Below are 22,500 nucleotides of genomic sequence, written 5' to 3' on the forward strand. Positions count from 1 at the left end.
AGGTTTGGGGATTTCTCTCCTCCCCATGGGGAGGTAGGACTTGACCTCCTAGGTCAGGTTACGTTAAGGAACGACAGGTTATGATTTATGCATGTTATCTCACTCTGCAATTTATGTCATTTTAGGTCAAGTTCTCCTGTTAATAATAATAATAATAATAATAATAATAATAATAATAATAATAATAATAATGCCACCATAACATTTTTATAATTAGTGTGTACCTGGTTCTAATCGCAATCTCTCTTTAATGTCAATACTATTCCAAAATATCTGTCTTATTATTTACATTTTGAAATTTGTTTTCAACTAATTATAATTTCGTCATAAATTTGCAACCTGAGCGCACGGCTGTCGACGTACGTGCATAGAAACGCGTACTCTTTATTTGCAAATACATTTTTACGTACATATACATAAATCAATATTTACAATGTAGAGAATCCTCATATAGGAAAATCGAAGTCAGTTGAAAATGAATCAACACATTCATCAATGCATATTCCTTTTCAGATCTTCCTTTGGAAAGCGTTCAGGATGCCATGGCTGCGTTCTGCCAATCCTATTACCGGACGTCATTCAAAGCTTCTTTTAAGATGCCTGTCAATTCTGCCGTTTCGCGCAAAGTTGTCTCATTTCTCCTTAACAAATTCGTCGAATGGTTCCGTCATACTTTTGAGTTGACTCAGCTTTACGGCAAATTACTTTAGTAATATTTGGAAACTTTATCACTTATCCCTTTGACTTGTTATAAATAATGTCCTTGGTGTTTGTATGGAGATGTTTCTGTTTAATGACTCTTCTTCTCTTGATAGTTTGTCACGTCATACATTTTAGCTGATTCAACTTCGTGGAAAATTGCTTTAGTAACATTCGTAATAAATAATCTTTTTTGGTCTGTCTATGGGGATGCCCCTGTGCAATGCCTCTTCTTCTCATGATAGACAAGGTGACAGTGACCACAGTGGTTTATCCAAAATAAAATGATCGTTCCTTGGAAGGCCCAGTTTCTCTTTCTCATGGACCTGAAAGAATTTGGATAAAAGAAGTGATAGATAAACAGAATTTTGAAGTACTAACAATAAACGGGTATCAAGGATATTCCTCTGAAATTTTAAGTGCGATTCTATTCGTAATTTTAAAAATATCAGTATTTTTCTTTTGAACTTGGAGGAAAAGCATTGGTTCTGATATCTCATTTCTTAACAGGGGCCACTGTCAAGTTAGGGAGAGGAAAACCTTTATTTTTCCATTTACGTTCTTTTATATTTTTACCCTCTTGAACGGTCCCTGGTGAATTAAGACGTCAGTGATAAAATTCTTATAGTTTTCCTAAATAAGAAATGACCATGTCATTAAATTTCTGTAAATGATTTTCATGAGTTCATCGTCTGTTTTTTTTTTTTTTGTTAATGGACATCATGAACAGGCAATAAACATTCGTAACATTTATTTTTGTACTGATAGTTATGGATTTCTAGATTTTATCAGGATTTAAAAAAGAACATATTGTGCCGTAATGGTAACTGTATTAATAACCGTAATATCAGGTCAAATACCGTGATTTTGCATAAATCGCTCAATAATTTTGGCTGGCGGGTGTAGCAACAGTATTGGTGACCCTTGAGAGAGAGAGAGAGAGAGAGAGAGAGAGAGAGAGAGAGAGAGAGGTCAGTCCGTTAGGTCCTTTTGATACTTTTTGAAGTATGTTATTTCTCTTTTAAAATTCCTAAGGGAAATTCTCATGTTTATCTATAAAACTCATTACCATAACCTATTTAATGCAGCCACATCTCAAACATACTGCTTATTCCGCCTTATCAGTTGTGTATTGGAAACTTATTTTCTTTTGGTGTACTGAAAGACCAAATTGAGAGCCCTGCTTGTCTTCCGCAGCTGCTGACCACTTCGCCTAGGCCTATAAAAGAGCTTTTTTTTTTTTTCTGGGAGAGTAAACAACCTTATTTGTAGGAAGGTTGATGTTGTTCTCTTGAACGGATACAAATTGAGCCCAGCCAGACATCGGTACTTCCTTTTATAGGCTTTGTGCGGCGTCGTAAACGCCTGAACGGTTTTCTCTCTCTCTCTCTCTCTCTCTCTCTCTCTCTCTCTCTCACATTCTAAATCGTGTTCAGCCTTGTTAATGTTCAGACGATTTTATCTCTCTCTCTCTCTCTCTCTCTCTCTCTCTCTCTCTCTCTCTCTCTCTCTCTCTCTCTCTCTCTCTCTCTCACACACACACACACGTTTTAGAACGTGTTCAGCTTTTTAAATGTTCAGACGATTTTATATCTCTCTCTCTCTCTCTCTCTCTCTCTCTCTCATTTTAGAACGTGTTCAGCCTTGTAAAAGTTCAGTCGATTTTATTTCTCTCTCTTTATCTCTCTCTATTGTGTCCTTTATATATATATATATATATATTATATATATTTTCTTATATATATATATATATATATATATATATATATATATAGGATATATATATATATATAGAATCTTTGCATTCACACAACATAAATATTTTTTATCTATGGTATTGTGTCGTTTATGTTAGGATGCCGTTATTGATATTTATTTTCTTAGCCACTATATTCATATGCTTATTTGATTTGTATTTTCGCGTTTTGCATTCGCTCGATTTCATCCTTACAAATTCTCCTCTGAAATTCCTCTCTTTTGTGGGTCTGTTAATTGATCCCCTCATTAGCGTGTAAGCCGTGACCCCATTGCTCCATAAACCCCGAATCTGCCGGCGCTGGCATACCACCCCTCGTCATTCCATTCACGTCCTAATCGAGGCTTTTTTCTTCTTTTTTTTTCATTCCTTATCTCGTCGGAATGTTGTCGTCATTCCATTCTCTCCTGCGTTGCAAACGATGCAATTTCGTCTCATTGTTTTAACGCTGGAACTCGTGATTTTATGACTAATAATTCTAATGGCGACCCGCCCTGTTTCTTTTCATTTTCACCCTTTTTGTTTTCAAAAAGGCGTTTTGTGGATTGTTGCAATTGTGGCCGGATGTTGGTCATTCCTCTGATTGTATTTTTTTTTCCATGCTCATAGAAATTAGGGTCGGCGTTGCATTGCATATTTTCTCATTGTTTTGTCCCATGTCTGGATTTTACGTTGGTAGAATCTAGTGGCAATGAATGATAATGATTTTTGTAAGTGATCAGCAGATCCAGTTCCTATTTTGTCTAGACGCAACTCGCTTTAACAATATTTCCAGTGCTGATTTGTAAAATTTATTCTGTGATTTTTTCATTATAATTGATCTTAACACTCAGTGAATTTTGCGGCGGTTCTCCCAGTTTCTTTGTTTCCATACCTCCCGTTTCTCGTGCCTCAGATTAATGAAGATAATATTTACCAGTGACCAAATTTCAGTCAGTCATGATTGTTTTAATGAAGGCCTCTTTCTGTGAATTCTAAAATTTATTGAAGATTTTCTGATGACGATCGTGATGCCACTAGTAAACAAGAAGAATTCGTAAAAATTTCAACGTTATTATATATATATATATATATATATATATATATATATATATATATATATATATATATATATATATAGTATATATAGTGTACATATACATTTATATATACTGATATATATATATATATATATATATAGTATATATATATATATATATATATATATATATATATATATATATATATATATATATATATATATATATATATATATATATATGAAGTTTTATCACATCACCGTGATTCATATATACAAACGTCCTTTAATATCCAATTCGCTCTACCTCGGAAATAATATATTTTCATATATGTTACCGAAGGGAATTTTTAGTTGATAATAAGTACGCACAAGGACAGGAACTCAGGACTACAGGGACGCATTAACCCACGCGGCCACGTGGGTTAATGCGTCCCTATAGTCCTGAGTTCCTGTCCTTCGCTGGTTCGACCCCACGGGACGGCGTACTTATTATCAACTAAAAATTCCCCTTCGGTACATATATGAAAATATATTATTTCCGAGGTAGAGCGAATTGATATTAAAGGACGTTTGTAGCTTAATGCTTATATATATATATATATATATACATATATATATATATATATATATATATATATATATATATATATATATATATATATATATATATATATATATATATATATATATTACACACACACGTCAGTATATATAATAGGTTATACATACATACATACATACATACAGTACTTACTACATACATTCATACATACTGACATATATTTGTTTTATTTTTCTTTCAGGTGTGTTATACAAGTATTAGTGCCGTGCAATGCAGGAAGCGCCTGATTCTGAGAAATGTTTCTAGGGAGATGGTAAGTCAAGTTTATTTTGATATTTGCATCATCTATTATTCATTTTCGATTCTGTGTTTGAATAACATCGATGTTTTATTGATAATTGTTTTTTATTCCCCTCGTTCAAACACCAAACAAGAATCGGGTTTTTTTCGTTCCTTGTGGCTAAATAACTTTCTTCCATCTTTTGTTCCTGACTCCGTAAGGGCCAGTGCCGCCAGTGCACCTCATGCGGTGCACTGTAGGCATTACTTAAGGTTCTTTGCAACGTCCCTTCCTTAGGCCCCTAGCTGCAACCCCTTTCGTTCCTTTTACTGTACCTCCTTTCATATTTTCTTCCTTCCCGTCTAACTTTCCTCAACCCTCTCCTATCAGTTGATTCATAGTGTAACTGCTTTGAGGTTTTCCTCCTGTTACGCCTTTTAAGCCTCTTACTCTCGATTTCCGTTTCAGCGCTGAATGTCCTCATAGGTTCAGCGCCTGGCCTTTGGCCTAAATTCTATATCCTATTCTATTAACATTTGTTATATAGATAAAATGACCTAATTTGCATTTCATTAGCATTTGTTATATAGATCAAATGAATTCTTTGCTGCTCTGATTAATGAATTATCGATACATATTACGAAAGTTGTAGTTACGTTATAGCGAAACATAATCTTGAAACAAAATATCGAAACTAAACCCACCCCCCCAATTTTAATTTACTTATATTTTATATTATTTTATTTATTTTGAGAAAGCACTGATCCGAGTCCATTTCTGTTGCACGTTGCCGGACGTCCTCCAGTGGTGTGTAATGTAGCTGTCTTGGCTTTGGGCCGAGTTGTTTAAAGCGTTGCAATTAGTACCAGAATACCTGGAAGTAGAGATCGTAATTAATTATGGAGAGGCTGTGTGTGTTACGCTCGTAAACACGGTCTCATTATTGGGGAGCGATATTATTAGCTGTAACGGGGAGCGTAACACACACTCCCCTCTTAGTGCTGCTCTTATAGATTTATTTTATGGACTTTCCATGTACAGTACAGTAAGTGGACAGTGGTAGCAATTTGTGCTCAAAAGTTTGGCCCAATTTTACTCAACGGTTTGGCCCAATGTTACTCAAAAGTTTGGCCCAATGTTACTCAAGAGTTTGGCCCAATGTTACTCAAAATTTTGGCCCAATCTTACTCAAAGATTTGGCCCAATGTTACTCAAAAGTTTGGCCAAATGTTACTCAAAAGTTTGGCCCAATGTTACTCAAAGATTTGGCCCAATGTTACTCAACAGTTTGGCCCAATGTTACTCAAAAGTTTGGCCCAATGTTACTCAAAAGTTTGGCCAAATGTTACTCAAAGATTTGGCCCCATGTTACTCGAAGGTTTAGCCCAATGTTACTCAAAATTTGGCCCAATGTTACTCAAAAGTTTGGCCAAATGTTACTCAAAATTTGGCCCAATGTTACTCAAAAGTTTGGCCTAATGTTACTCAAAAATTAGGCCCAATGTTACTCAAAGGTTTGGCCCAATGTTACTCAAAGATTTGGCCCCATGTTACTCAAAGGTTTGGCCCAATGTTACTCAAAGGTTTGGCCCCATGTTACTCAAAGGTTTGGCCCAATGTTACTCAAAATTTTGGCTCAAAAGTTTGGCCCCATGTTACTCCAAAGTTTGGCCCAATGTTACTCAAAAGTTTGGCCAAATGTTACTCAAAATTTGGCCCAATGTTACTCAAAAGTTTGGCCTAATGTTACTCAAAAATTTGGCCCAATGTTACTCAAAGGTTTGGCCCAATGTTGCTCAAAAGTTTGGCCCAATGTTACTCAAAAATTTGGCCCAATGTTACTCAAAGATTTGGCCCAATGTTACTCAACAGTTTGGCCCAATGTTACTCAAAGATTTGGCCCAATGTTACTCAAAGATTTGGCCCAATGTTACTCAAAAGTTTGACCCAATGTTACTCAAAATTTTGGCTCCAATGTTGCTCAAAGATTTGGCCCAATGTTACTCAAAATTTGGCCCAATGTTACTCAAAGATTTGGCCCCATGTTACTCAAAATTTGGCCTAATGTTACTCAAAAGTTTGGCCTAATGTTACTCAAAAGTTTGGCCTAATGTTACTCAAAAGTTTGGCCCCATGTTACTCAAAGGTTTGGCCCAGCCTTGTGTGTACTATATATGTACGTTCATGGATATTATTATTATTATTATTATTATTATTATTATTATTATTATTATTATCATTATTATTATTATTCAGAAGATAAAGCCCCATTCATAAGCAACGAACCTACAGGGGCCACTGACTAGAAATGCAAGCTTCCAAAAATTATTGTGTTCATTTGCAAGAAATCACAGAAGACAATAAGAAATACAGAAAGAACTCATTATCAATAAAAAAATGAAGTAATAAAATAAATAAATGAAACTATAAACAAGTTAGCAAAAATACAAGGTGAACTGTTTTAACGGTAGTAATGCATTAATTAAAATGGAGTCTTTTTTATATGGACTGTTTTATTTCAAGTTTTTATGGCCAAGATCCCAAGAAGGGGATGAGTGTATAAGACAAACCTTTTTTCGCTAAAAGCGTTAATGGGGTTTTAGCTCTCAAGTGGTAAGACCCGACTTTTGGAAAGACATTATTATTATTATTATTATTATTATTATTATTATTATTATTATTATTATTATTATTATTATTATTATTATTATTTAGTTTCCATTACGCGTTTGAAAAGACATATTATTATTATCATTATTATCATTATTATTATTATTATTATTATTATTATTATTATTATTATTTAATTTCCATTACACTTTTGAAAAGACATAGGTTTGAATGGTGCCATTATTATTATTATTATTATTATTATTATTATTATTATTATTATTATTATTATTATTATTTAGGTTCCATTATTTTGAAAAGACATTGGTTTGAATTATTATTATTATTATTATTATTATTATTATTATTATTATTATTATTATTATTATTATTTAGGTTCCATTACACTTTTGAAAAGACATAGGTTTGAATGGTGCCATTATTATTATTATTATTATTATTATTATTATTATTATTATTATTATTCCACTACAATTGATCTGTTCCTCTCTCATGTGCCAATTCACTTTCCAAAACAAAGAACAAGACGGAAACTGAAAGTTAAAATAGCAACAACTTAGCAAAGGGTAGCGACGTCCGAAGCTTTATTTTAGGGGGAGGAACGAGAGACGCCGACCCTGTCCATTAACTTAAGTATTAGTCCGCTTCGAACGCTCCCACCGTTCTGGAGAGCGTGGCTCGAAAACTTATGCCCGGACATGTTGCGACAACTCTCCTTTGTTCTGGACGTAACAAGTTAGTCCTGGGTCGCCTTTTTTTTTTTTTTTTTTTTTTTTTTTGGAACAAGAGGTCAGGGGCTGTGACCTGTATTTTGGCAGCGGTGTGTGTAGGGCGCACATTTGTAAGTGTGTGTGTGTGTGTGTGTGTGTATACAAGGAGCGGTGTCTGTAGAGCACATATTTGTAAGTGTGTGAGTTATGTTTGTGTGTGTATATATGTGTGTATATGCATATATATATGTGTGTATGTGTTTGAGAGAGAGAGAGAGAGAGAGAGATAAATTTACTGTAAGCTGGCGTTTATTCCAAATTTGTATGCATGTGTGTATGTGTACGATAGAGAGAGAGAGAGAGAGAGAGAGAGAGAGAGAGAAAGAGAGGGATTACTTTAAGCTGGGTTTATTTCCATTGCACACATGTGTGTATGTGTGTACAGTTAACTTTTATTGTGCAAGCTGGTTTTGATCCCAACTTTGTATGTGCATGTGTATGAGAGAGAGAGAGAGAGAGAGAGAGAGAGAGAGAGAGAAGTTTTTACTGTGTTAGCGTCGGTAAGTAAGAGAGAGAAACATTTCAGGAAATTTACATGAGACATTTCGTAATTTTTTGTAGTAAAAATTAAGGAATTTAAGTAGACTGAGCAGAGCAAAAATAAGAACGCTGGAATTGCTCACAAACGTATTAAATCTCAAGTTAGGAAAGGAGACCGTGGCCTTATGGCCGTTATGTAACGTTTTAATATCACTCTAGAAAAGTCCCTGAGCATTCAAAGCTCTGTAAACATCAAAGGAATAATTAGAGAAAAAAAAAATAGGAAAAAAATAATTAGCACAGCCGAGGTTAGGCTTTTTGTTACTTTTGAGGCTAGGCTAAATCCTTTTTTTTTTTCTCCATTTTTAGTTTTCTGTAAAGAAAACTACTGTGTACCTTTGTCTGTCCGTCTGCACTTTTCCTGCCACACTTTTTCTGTCCGCAGTTTTCTGTCGCCCTCAGATCTTAAAAGCTACTGAGGCTGGGGGCTGCAAATTGGCTTGTTGATCATCCACCCTCAATCATCTGGCATGCCAAATTGCAGCCCTCTGGCATCAGTAGTTTTTAGTCTATTTTAGGTTAAAGTTAGCCCTAATCGTTCTTCTTGCAACAATATAGGATAGGCCACTACCAGGCCGTGGGTGAAAGTTTCATATGCCGCGGTTCATACAGCATTATACCGAGACCAACGAAAGATAGATCTATTTTCGGTGGCCTTGAGTATACACTGTACAGAAAACTCGATTGTGCCGAGGAAACTTCGGCCCATTTTTTACTTGTTACCTTTTATATAAATTTCTTGGTTAGGCAATGACGGTAATTTTCCAGCCTTGCATAAAATTAGGGGTTTCCAGGTAACTATTAAATGCTCTCATTTTTCACTTCTTCCTAAGTGCGCCATGTTTGACGTAGCCTTGTACAATTAGTGGTAACTGTTTTGTAAGTGTATTTAAAAATCTACTGCCATTCTTCAATCACATTTCCTGTTGTGAAAGCTTTCCTAATACAGTACACTTAAGTATTTGAAAATGCTTTGTCATTCCTCCATATTTAATGGTGAAAATTAATATCTAGATTGAAGTTAAAATAAGCAGAAAAATACTGTGTCCCACGTTGAAAAAATTAGGATTGCATGAGGTTCGCGAGATTGTTCGTCATCATATTTTCCCGGTAAAGGCAGATTCACATTATGACATCACGTCACCGATACGTCACGTCACGTCAAAGTACGTGAGAATTTCTTACATGTAATCAAATGGACTCGTTCACACCATCACGTCTCGTCACCGTCAAGCACAAGGCATCCACCGTCACGTCATGACACGTCTTCTTGGAAAGAATATTTTGACGTGACGTGACGTGACGGTCCTTATGCGAGTTTCTTACCCGAGGTTGGACACGAACTGAACGGGATTGTGATGAAGAATGTGAATACAGGACACGGCTGATGGGACGGTGACGTGACGTGACGTGTGTCGGTGACGTGATGGTATAATGTGAATCAGCCTTTTAAGAGGTGCAGATTTTGTGGGTGATACGCTCAGCCACGACCGTTTTACTTTGAAAAGGACCTATATAACGCCATAAGCTCAGAAGAAGGTCACCTTACAGATTTCCTCTGGTCGGGGAGTACCTCTTTGACCTGACTTCAGAGACGAAAGCGGAAGGGGTCAGTGAAAGTTTATCCATTGTATTTCTTTCAAAAAGGATTATTTGACAGCTTAAATGCCAGTGTATTTCATGGTGTAAGACGAAGAGTTGGACAATTAGAAATACAGGGAATGTTTTTTAGAAAAAACTATGTAGAGTCCTGACCTTACAGACCTTCAGTTCGTTCGGGTTGCCCCAGGTACCTCAGTGTGAGGCACCTCTGATGTCTACCAGAGAATTGCTAATGCATCTTCGGGTATATTTTACACCTTTTCAAACCTTTTTAATGTCTGTTTCCATTTCAGCGCTGAATGACCTCTTAGGTCCAAGCGAATGGTCTCTGGCCAAAGTTCTGTGTTTTATTCTACTGCTTCAAACGAGCGCCTGGGCTCTGTGACGCAACATCATCAAAAGAAAGATACTGGATGTTGATATATGATTCCGTTTGGTCTGCTGTTGATTGATGCAGGATACAGTGTGGTTTTCAGTTGGCAAGTGTGTGATACACTATACACTATACTTTGGATGCGATGGACACAGAATACTGTGTATTGGAAGGTAGCCGATACAGGATACCTGTGGCTGAACGTACGTTTGATATAGGATACGTATTGATTTAGTAGTTGATGTAAGGGTGCTGCGGAGTTTGCAGGTGGTTTGCAGTGAAGGATAATGTTTGGCAAAGGATAAATTGCAATAATTTTTCTTTTTTTTATATCGAGAGAGAGAGAGAGCACTTTTAGAATCTGTTCGTCAGATTGTGGGGCCATATTTGGTGCTGTGTCAAGTCTGTCAAGCAACAGGTAAAGGGTTTCATGATGAAGGAGTTTGTCAGGACTGGGATTTGGATCATTAGGAAATTTCTTGTCCTTGTGTCTTGTGTTTTCTCTCTCTCTCTCTCTCTCTCTCTCTCTCTCTCTCTCTCTCTCTCTCTCTCTCTCTCTATATATATATATATATATATATATATATATATATATCTTGTATTAGTGACAGGCGTTAAGAAGGTTTATATTGCTCTCTCTCTCTCTCTCTCTCTCTCTCTCTCTCTCTCTCTCTCTCTCTCTCTCTCTCTCTCTCTCTCTCAGGTATTGAAAATGACTTGGAGTCTAAAAGAAGATTATATATTGTTCTCTCTCTCTCTCTCTCTCTCTCTCTCTCTCTCTCTCTCTCTCTCTCTCTCTCTCTCTCTCTCTCTCTCTGAAAACCGTGTGGTATTGAAGTGACTGTGGCGTAAAAGAGATTATGTATTGTCATTTGATACGGCTAATATGAACTTAGGTTGCATTCAGTTGAAGTATTTAGTTCTCTTTCAGTTGATGTTTCCTAGAAGTCAGAGTTTCAAGTCAAATGTCACAAAGGAAAGGATACAGTGGGAATTAAATTTGTCTTTCACTTCGTATATAATAATAACGTCTAACTTATTGGTTTCACTCGTGTCCCGTCATATATTTTTTTGTGCCGAAGTTATTTTAGTTATTCTATTAAATCGACCATTTGATTAGCTTCGAGTTTCTTCCTTGTTAATTTTCTGTCAAAGAAAACTATTGAGGTAGCTGTTTGTTTGTCCGTCCGAACTTTCTCTGTCCGCCCTCAGATCTTAAAAACAACTGAGGCTAGAGGGCTGCAAATTGTTATGTTGATCATCCACCTCCCAATCATCAAACATACCAAATTGCAGCCCTCTAGCCTGAGCAGTTTTTATTTTATTTAAGGTTAAAGTTAGCCATACTCATGCTTCTGGCAACGATATAAGATAGGCCACCACCGGGACGCAGTTAAAGTTTCACGGGGAGCGTCTCATACAGCATTATACGGAGACCACCGAAAGAAAGATCTATTTTCGGTGGCCTTGGTTATACGCTGTAGCGGCTGTACAGAAAACTCGATTGTGCCGAAGACACTTCGGCGCATTTTTTACGTTTTTTGTTATAGTTTAGAACCTCTTTAAATGCTTCATTCTCTTTTGATAAGACATCAGATTTTTTTCAGGTTCAAACTCTAGACAGAAGCAGGTAAAAGAAAGTAAAAAAAGAAACTCTAGAGAGGAACAGGTAAAAGAAAGTAAAAAAAAAAGAAACTCAAGAAAGAAACAGGTAAAAGAAAGTAAAAAAAAGAAACTCAAGAAAGGAACAAGTAAAAGAAAGTAAAAAAAGAAACTCAAGAAAGGAACAGGTAAAAGAAAGTAAAAAAAAGAAACTCAAAAACAAGGTAACAAGAAACTCAAAAGAACAAGTAAAGTAAAAAAGAAGCTCAGAAACTCAAAAGGAACAAGTAAAGAAAGTAAAAAACTCAAAAAGGAACAAGTAAAGAAAGTAAAAAAGAGAAACTCAAGAAGGAACAAGTAAAGAAAGTAAAAAAAGCTCAAAAAGGAACAGTAAAAAGGAACAAGTAAAAAGCTCAAAAGTACAAAAAGAAACTCAAAAAATTAAGGAACAAGTAAAGTAAAAAAGAAACTCAAAAAAGGAACAAGTAAAGTAAAAAAGAAACTAACAAAAAAGAAATAAAAAAGAAAGCTCAAGGAACAAGTAAAGAAAGTTAAAAGAAAGGAACAAGTAAAAGAAAGTAAAAAAAAGAAACTCAAAAAAGGAACAAGTAAAAGAAAGTAAAAAAAAGAAACTCAAGAAAGGAACAGGTAAAAGAAAGTAAAAAAAAAAAGATTAAAATTTGTCTTTCAGTTTGGAAACCGCCACGGTTCTAAATATTACAATCGACTTCAGGAGGGATATTAATACCGACATAAAATTTTCCTCTCTTACAGGTAAACATCTCCTCCAGGTATGTGGAGCCAGACCGCGATTCTGTTGGGCCAACAAAGTAAGTTAATTAAGTTAATTATTTGGAGCAGTGAAAACAGCTATATGTCCTTGGGGTTCAGTTAATGAATTCGAGCATTAAATGAAGAACAGCTAATTAGTTTTGCGCTGCAGTTTTGAGGTGGCTACTTGATATATATTTTTTTAAACCTATTGGGGCCTCAAGTATACTCCATTTTTTTTAAATTTTGGTAATTGGTTAGCAGAATATACCTAATTTTCGTCTGGTGGAATGATGAGATCACATTTTATTTTATTTTATTTTTTTGTATCTTGTTTGATTGAGCAAAAATACTTTTATCTTGTTGGACTGAGCAAACACTTTTTTTTATGTTATTGGACTGAGCAAATACTTTTTATCTTGTTGGACTGAGCAAGCACTGTTTTTCATCTTGTTGGACTGAGCAAACACTTTTTTTTATGTTGTTGGACTGAGCAAATACTTTTTATCTTGTTGGACTGATCAAACACTTTTTTTATCTTGTTGGACTGAGCAAACACTTTTTTTTTCTTGTTGGACTGAGCAAACACTTTGCTTTCATCTTGTTGGACTTAGCAAGCTCACCTTTTTTTTTTTTATCTTGTTGGGCAAAGCAAGCATTTTTATCTTATTGGACTGAGCAAACACATTTTATCTTGTTGGACTGAGCAAACACATTTTATCTTATTGGACTGAGCAAACACATTTTATCTTGTTGGACTGAGCAAACAATTTATTTTTGTCTTATTGGACTGAGCAAACACATTTTATCTTGTTGGACTGAGCAAAAAATTTTTTTTATCATGCTGGACTGAGCAAACTTTGTCCGTAAATATATAATTTGTTACACTCACTTTTTTGAATGTTTAAAATTATTTTTGTGATCTTGTTTGATAATTTTGAATTTGCATGTTAGTGATAATCTGCGTTGTTGTTGTTATGTAATTGTTAATTACAACCTATGTATGCTTTATTCTTTTATGAATGCCATTTATTGATGCTCATGTTATATAGTGATATTGTTGTATTTAATGGTTATATGTATATTTTTTGCATGCAATGTTGATGTTACTTTTGTTTAATGATTGTTATGTATTGTTTTTAAGTTCCGACTTGTTTTTGTACGTGTTCAGTCGTACAGTTTCCCCTTGTGAATTTTATAATTACCACCGTGTTTTTCCTTTAAAGAATAAATAAATCTAGGTAGAATCTCATTCTTGTTGGCCCAATAGTCCGCGGTATTGTATAAACATGAGCTATCTAAAACGAGGGGGGGAAGAGACGAATGTTTTCCATATTTATAATCTGTAGACATCCAGACTCATTCGAATAAATGAATACATTTGAGATTGAAACGTCTCCAGCTCATTCTGTAGTGGAGGCGATTTCCGCCTGATTGACGATTTTTATGGCGTCGCGAGTTCGGAGTTCCTCTGATTTGAATTAATGTGTTGATCTTCGTAATGTGGTCTAATGAAGAGTCTGTGCGTAGGATGTAACGCTTCTATAATGGATCAGACGGAGTCGTTATTCAAATTGGCCCGGTCGTCAATTATCATCGCTTCCCGATTGTGGTAGTGCCGTCAGAGCACCTCATGCGGTGCACTGTAGGCATTCCTTCAAGGTTCTTTTGAGGCGTGTCTTCCTTGGGCCCCTAGCTGCAGCCGCTTTCGTTCCTTTTACTGTACCTCCTTTCATATTCTCTTTCTTCCATCTTACTTTACACCCTCTCCTAACAATTGGTTCACAATGCAACTGCTTTGAGGTTTTCCTCGTGTTACATCTTTCAGACCTTTTACTGTCAGTTTCCGTTTCAGCACTGATTGACCTCATAGGTCCCAGTGCTTGTCCTTTGGCCTAAATTCTATATTCATTTCAGTTCAGTTCAATTATAATCGCGTATCAATATAAAGACAGAGGCCTCGGAACTCTCAGGGCGATTTAATCAGCGTAAGGTTTCAGCTAATTTCCAAGTGTTTGTGGAGTTAATCATTCAAATTCGTAAGAACTTTAACTTGTAATACATATTTTATATTGTAATGGGTCCTATTGTTTTGTTCTTGATTTTTTTTTTTTTGAGCTGGAGATTACCACGCGGTAATAAAAGTCTATATATTTTAATATACACATCCTTCAGTTATCCTAAGTAATTTTTTAATGGGTTTTAACACTCTTTTCCTAATGATATTAGAAAATGAATTAATATTATTTTAGTTGTCATGAAGCTGCATCTTTTCCCCCAGTTCTAGATAGCTGTAATTTTAGTTGCAGTCCAATTACTTAATATTCATTCCCTTTCAGAAAGCTGTAATTTTAGTTGCAGTCCAATTACTTAATATTCATGCCCTTTCAGAACCGGTGTTATATCTACGTGCGAATTAATGACTTAATTAGGTGATGCAATGTACATGAAACGCAGACGTTCTTTTGTTTGTTAACTTAAAATTTCACTAAATATAAAATTTTTTCGCGTCGAAATACGTCATTCAGCTGAAAAATGCAATCGCGAAGTTAAAAAGCGGTAAAACCTTCCGACTGTCCAAATAATAATTCAGAAGCGAAAATTGCGTTCGGAAGCAATTTGGAGGAAAATGTTTCTTTTTGAAAGCGCTTGCAGTTTTTTTTTTCAACGAAAATGATCAACGCCGGATGCTGGAAACATCACACAGTTCAACAGTTCAGTTGTTAGGGTGAGTTTCGGGAGTTTTCGCTTTTTTAAAATGAATTTTAATTAGTTCAAATGATCTGTATTTTTTGAGGTTTTGTGAATGCTTTTTGGAGCAGTTTTGGATAAGTTTTTTCATTGTAAGTCTTGAGTACAGTGAACTCATAATAATTTTCATTTTATACAACTTTATTGCTCTTCATTGTACCTTAAATTTTTCATTCTGTAGATTTATTTAGTTTTAACTTTAAGATAGGATGTCTTAGTGGATTGTGAATATTAAAATTTAGTTAACTTTAATTTAAAAATCTATAATAAGTTCAAAGAAATATATTAGAGAATGATGTATCAAATTTTAATCTTATATTTATTTTGTCCAATCAGGGTCTCGAGGTCTTTCAGTCTTCAGAGATGATCTCGCCTGCTCACTGCTTACCGATTGCTGAATCAAGTGTGTTGTTAAGTAAGTGCAAATTGTGACGTTTGTAACAATGTAGGAAATTTAAATCTTTAACAATACTGATCTCCAAAACCAGATTACGCCGAGAGGCGTAGCCATGTAATAAAAAAACTTGATTTTTTATAGTTCTGAAAAATGCAGATTGTATTAAAAAGAATTACGATATTTAGATTATAGCAATATTTTTCCAAATTAAGTGAAAATGTATAAATGATGAGATGATAGATTTCAGTTCGCCCAATAATAATTCTAAGATGCTTCACCTGTAATTGAAGAACTCTCCCAGTTCCTACGTTTGATTAAAAAAAACGTCTTATGACTGTTACCAAACGTACCACTGATTACTTTAAAACGTTCCGAAAAAAGTCATTATGCGCTGGTAATATTCCCTTCTTATATATTCCCCACGAGTGCCTCCGTGGACAATTTAAAAATGCACTGGTGATCATTTCCATCACTTGATATTCTAACTTCCCCGCCATTACACATTAGCTCCCTGAGTTTGACGAAGAAAATACCTAGAGAATTTTTCACCTCACTTTAACAACTTACAATTACCTCCCCAATGGAGTAGTTATTTATGTGTCTTAATTTCCTTTCCAGGAACGCAATCGAGGAACGCCAAACGCAGGAAAGGAAGGAGGACATTAAGTGCCACCTGGCGGGAAAACCTCGAAGTTGTTTTTGTTCCGGCGGTCGTACGTTCATATGAGGCATTGCTCAGTAATTGCGAGGTAAGATTTGTAGCTCTCGTGTATATATATATATTTTATTTCTGCAATTTGTGCTGTCGCCCTAAAGGGTTTTCACGGGTAGTCGGTTCGTATTTTGTTGGGTAGGTATTTATCAAAATTTTCCTTGTAGTGGTACGTTGCAGAGTTTATATGTATATATATATAATATAATATATATGTATATATATACAGTATATATTATATATATGTGTATGTATGTATGTATGTATGTATGTATGTATGTATGTATGTATGTATGTATGTATGTATGTATGTACAGTATATACAAAAATACATACATACATACAAAACCACAAATATTGGTTGATATCAAATACACTTTGCCTTAGGAAATACACCTAAGAGAGAGCTATCTACGTGCATCTGTACCGGCCAGGAACAAAATAATTCCTTTTGGGACATGATTCGATGCTGTCTTGAAAGCAGAGCGGATAATCCAAATGTCTACCTCTGTATCAAACCCAAAAGACACAAGTTCGATTCCTTGCCAGGGCAGGTGTCCTTATAGATGATAACTTCTTTTTGGGTGTAAGTAATTCCAACGACGAACTTTTATTAATACGTGTAAAATAGCTGTAAAAGAAGAGGACTTTAAAATACTTGTAAATCTCAGACAGAACGGGAATTCAAAATTTAGAGATCTAAGCTCATTAGAAGGAACCCCGTAGTGTGGTAGTGCCGTCAGTGCACCTCGTGCGGTGCACTGTAGGCATTACTTAAGGTTCTTTGCAGCGTGCCTTCCTTAGGCCCCTAGCTGCAACCCCTTTCGTTCCTTTTACTGTACCTCCTTTCATATTCTCTCCCATCTTACTTTCCTCAACCTTCACCTAACAATTGATTCATAGTGCAACTGCTTTGAGGTTTTCCTCCTGTTACACCTTTCAAACCTTTTACTGTCAGTTTCCGTTTCAGCGCTGAATGACCTCATACGTCCCAGTGCTTGGCCTTTGGCCCAAATTCTATTTTAATTCAGTTATTAGGAGGAAGAACTTTTCAATTCAGATAAGGGTTTATTTTTTTTCACTTATGTGAATACGATGTAAACATTAACTTTTTCATCGCGTACTATCGTCTTATGTTACGTTTTCAGTTCTTATTAAAAAAGACAGCAGGCAGACATGCAGTGCTTCAAAGCAGTTATGCTTGGAAATGGAGAAGCGTCAGTGGTTTATGTACCTAAAGAATTTTAAAACGAAAAGAAGGAAAAAAAAAACCTTTTTTGAATGCCTCCATTTCGAGAATCCGCCTGAGTCATGTATAGATTTTTTTCTCTTGAAATGCATATATGCATGTTGATCGCTATGCACACAGACGTATGCATATGCTGGATATACACTCAAAGGCAAATAACAGCGCATACACGCTTGCATTTCCTGAAAGCACACCTCAAAAGCAAATAGCAGTGTATGCTTGCATCTCCTGAAAATACAAAGAGAAGCAACTTGCGACGCATGTATGCATTTCATGAAAACACGCTCAAAAGCAACTTACTGTGCATGCATGCATTTCCTGAAAGCACAGAGAAAACCACCTTGCGATGTACGCATGCATTTCCCGACAACACTTGTCAAAAGCAAGTTGCCATGCATGCATGCATATCTTGAAAACGCAAAGAAAACCACCTTACGCTGCATGAATGCTTTTCCTGACAACACTTGTCAAAAGCAAGTTGCATTGCTTGCATGCATATCCTGAAAACGCAAAGAAAACCACCTTGCGCTGCATGAATGCATTTCCTCGCTGGATGCTTTTGAGACGAAACCAACCACCTAATTTTCTTGGATGAACACAGAACAATAATAACAGGCCGGTTGTTATTACGTCGTAATCAGCGAGAGAGAAACTTCCATTTTGGAAATTGCATCGGAGGATTTTTTCTCTTCAGTCGAGTTCCATTTGATTCCCTCGGTTTGGGGAAGTTGTTTCTTTGTGAAGTAAGTGCTGATTGTGGTGGTACGTTTATGATGATTGTGTGTGTGTGTGTGTGTGTATATAGAATTATAAGTATATATATATATTTAAAATTATATAAATATTTATTTATATATATGTGTATATACATACATATATATATATATATATATATATATATATATATATATATATATATATATATACATACAATATACAAACACACATATATATATACATATATAAAATCACTTGCATTACCCTGCAAGCAAACAAAGACATTCAGCAGACCAAACAGTCATCATGAGGAGTATACCATGACAAGCAGCATTCGCTTGACAAAGAAGCAATTTCCCCCCGGGGGATGCAAATGGGACTCTGCTGAAGAGGAAAATCCTTCGATGCAATTTCCCAAATGAAGGAGCAGAAAGGTTTGCTTGAAGCTTCTCTCTCTCTCGCTGATAACGACTTAAAATAACGACCGGCCCGTTATTATTATTATTGTTCTGTGTTCATCCAAGACAATTAGGTGGTTGGTTTCGGCTCAAAAGCATCCCAGCGAGGGAATGCGTGCGTGCATCGCAAGGTGCTTATCTTTGTGTTTTCAGGAAATGCATGCATGCACAGCAAGTTGTTTTTCAGTGTGTTTTCAGGGAATGCATGTTGCTTTTCAGTGTGTTTTCATGGAATGCATGCAAGCATAGCAAGTTGTTTTTCAATGTGTGTTCAGGGAATGCATGTTGCTTTTGAGTGTGTTTTCATGAAATGCATGCATGCACTGCTGTTGCTTTTGAGGGTGCTGTCGTGAAATGTATATAGGCATCGCAAGCTGCTTTTGTTTGTGCTTTCAGGAAGTGCATGCATGCATCGCAAGTTGTTTTTGAGTGTGCTTTCAGGGAATGAGTGGATGCACCGCAAGTTGTTTTTGAGTGTGCTTTCGGGGAATGAATGCATACATCGCAAGTTACTTTTGACTGTGTTTTCAGGAAATGCATGCATGTATGCACTGCTGTTGCCTCTGATTGTCTATCCAGCATATGCATACGTCTGCGTGCATCGTGGTCATCATGCATATATGTATTTCAACGGGAAAAAATCTACAGTATACATAACTGCTGGTCTACAGTATACATAACTGCTGGAATCTCCCCAAAACTAGGAGGCATTCATAACGAATCGAGTTCCGCTTTTCTTTCATCTCGTGTTAAAATTCTTTAGGTACACAAACCACTGGCGCTTCTCCATTTCCAAGCATAATTGTTATGAAGTATGATTCTCTGATGTCATTTTAAAGGAAAACTGAAAACGCAACTTACAAAGAAATCATTGACATAAAAACGCGAATACACAATGGAACTATGAATATATATACATGTTTGTGTATATATACTATACTGTATATATATATATTATATATGTATGTATGTATATTAAATTATTTATAAATATATATATTATTTATATATATAATTTATTTTGTTATGAATTATATACATACATACATACATACATACATACATACATACATACATACATACATACATACATACATACATACCTAGAAGACCTCTCCGCAGAAGTCTTGTCAAAAGGCTTTTTGTGCACCATCTCCGAGAAAATGAGAATGTTCTGGAATGAATCCTTGACCTCTCGGTCTTCTAATATTTTGAATACGATTTCCGGCGACACCGTTTGGAAATCTGCCAAGGAAATGACGTAGAAAGGACGCCGTTTCATTCTTTTAATTTACTTTTCCATCGGGCTTTTCGAGGACTTGTGTGGAAATCGTATGGAAACTAGAATGTCTGGAGGCAGAGTGGTATAGGTTTCATTGTGTTCCAGTTTTAAATGTATATAGAATGTTTAAGTGATAATATATGTGTATATATATATATATGTATATATATATATATATATATATATATATATATATATATATATATATATATATATATATTTATATGTGTGTTTTTGTGTGTTTGTGAGGAAGTAAGGTGGTATAGATTTCATCATATGCCAGTTTTAATTGTATATAAAATGTCTATGTGAAATATTTATACAGTACATATATATATGTGTGTAAAATACACACACACACATATATATATATATATAATAATGGATATTTATGATTATATACTCAAATACATAATGTATATACACGAATGTTACATGTAGACAATACAGCAGTCCATAATTGTGCTCACTATTTAGCGTATACATGTTCGCATACAACAAGCCTAAGCTAAATAAAATTGTCTACCAAATATAACACAGTCATGTGTAACAAGCCACATTTTCAAAACTTAATTGTATGATTTACAATCAAAGAAAACGAGCCACTGGCACAGAATTTACCTGTAGATGAGTGACAAGTTCAAGCAGTTCTCCGGCACTCATCCTCTTGACTCCACAAAGGGGATTATCTTCGAACGCACGAAGTCTGAGTTAAGTTCCCCGTGGTAGGACGTGAACAATACTCGACAGACAGATCCGGGTCTTATCGTTTCAGCTGCCATCTTGTTTAATTCTTGTCTCTCAGGGTCGTCTTTACAGGGATCGAAGGAAATGGGACGGTTTTGTGTGTGTGTTGAAAGGTTCCCAGATGAAGGGTTGGTAATTTTTAGTGTGAATTTCATCGTTTTGTCTAAATTTTAAACTGTGCTGGGTCTCTTGATAGTTACTGGTATTTTAGTGGCATAATGCAGGAACGTATTTAGCTGCAGTGTGACATTTAGATGTGCGGTTAATAGGTTTGTGATTAAGTATATTTTTTGCCGTTTGCCTTTTAGATGTGATATACTGTATATTATGATTATATATATATATATATATATATATATATATATATATATATATATATATATATATATATATATATATATATATATATATATATATATATATATATATATATATTATACTGTGGTATTACAGGAAAAGACATTCATATATATATATATATATATATATATATATATATATATATATATATATATATATATATATATATAGATATACACACATATATACACACACACACACTACTGTGGGCATAGTTTGTCCTTTCGTCTTTGAGAGTAATAGCTATTATCATCATGTATAGAGGCGACGAAAATATTACTTTAGAAAAATAGCTGTCACTATTGTTTCCCTATTTGAAACAAGTCTTATACGGTAGTTGTTGCATGATAGGCGTTCGTGTTTGTAGATGTGTGTTGATATTTTTTTCGAATGCCATTATGTACCTCTATCTACCTCATAGGTCCCAGTGCTTGGCCTTTGGCCTAAATTCTATGTTCAGTTCAGTTCAGTTCAGTTCAATTCAGTTAAAATGAAGCATATAAGGATTAAATGCGAGAAGAAAAAAGAATAGGCTGTGCTCCTGAAGGGACCATCAGACCATCAGGAAAAATTGAGGAAAATTGAATCATTGAAACTTAAACTGAGTGAAATGGTTCTTAATTGGAACCAGATACCCGGACGACATTCCGCTTGAAAGTTGCGTCTCTTTTTACAGAAACAACTGAATTTAAATCATAAATTCCACGAATGGTTCAGGTCACATTCAAAAGTATCCAGACAATGTGAGGCATTTTGGGGTGAACACGCTGTAGGTGGAGTCTCTCTCTCTCTCTCTCTCTCTCTCTCTCTCTCTCTCTCTCTCTCTCTCTCTTAAACAAACACAAACACACTCATACATGAGAGATGAGAAATGCCAGTTTCTTAGAAGCTAGCTTAGATTTTTGTCTGTTGACATCATGTTCCATAAGATTGTTTTTCCCTTATGTAAAAAAAAAATGGTGTTACAAAACAATATGGAAATGTTATCATAGGGTTTATCTGTTTAACTTTGTAGAGAGAAAAACATCTAGATCTGAAAACATCCCGTTTTACACTTCAAAGCTTTACAAACCTGGTCTTTAACCGTTGTGTATTTGTTTGTACATACGGGTAAAGAAAATAATACGTCAGCGACTGAGCGAAAGAAAAAAATAGTAAGAATTGGAGGCGAAGCATAAAGAGAAAAATACATTCGAGGAAGGGTTAGAGATTCACTGATA

General features: G+C 35.2%; 1 protein-coding gene across 1 annotated transcript in view; it reads left to right on the plus strand.

The window, feature by feature from the left end:
- Positions 1 to 22,500, plus strand: part of LOC136855316 (uncharacterized) — a 612,714-nt gene that overhangs the window by 284,538 nt on the left and 305,676 nt on the right. The window contains exons 3-6 of the mRNA XM_067132221.1: positions 4,280 to 4,351; positions 12,611 to 15,335; positions 15,695 to 15,773; positions 16,374 to 16,504. The gene's annotated coding sequence lies outside the window, so the exon portion shown is untranslated. The remainder of the gene's footprint in view (positions 1 to 4,279; positions 4,352 to 12,610; positions 15,336 to 15,694; positions 15,774 to 16,373; positions 16,505 to 22,500) is intronic.

The sequence above is a fragment of the Macrobrachium rosenbergii genome, chromosome 31 (assembly GCF_040412425.1).
Source record: "Macrobrachium rosenbergii isolate ZJJX-2024 chromosome 31, ASM4041242v1, whole genome shotgun sequence".
In the NCBI taxonomy this organism is placed as follows: Eukaryota; Metazoa; Arthropoda; class Malacostraca; order Decapoda; family Palaemonidae; genus Macrobrachium; species Macrobrachium rosenbergii.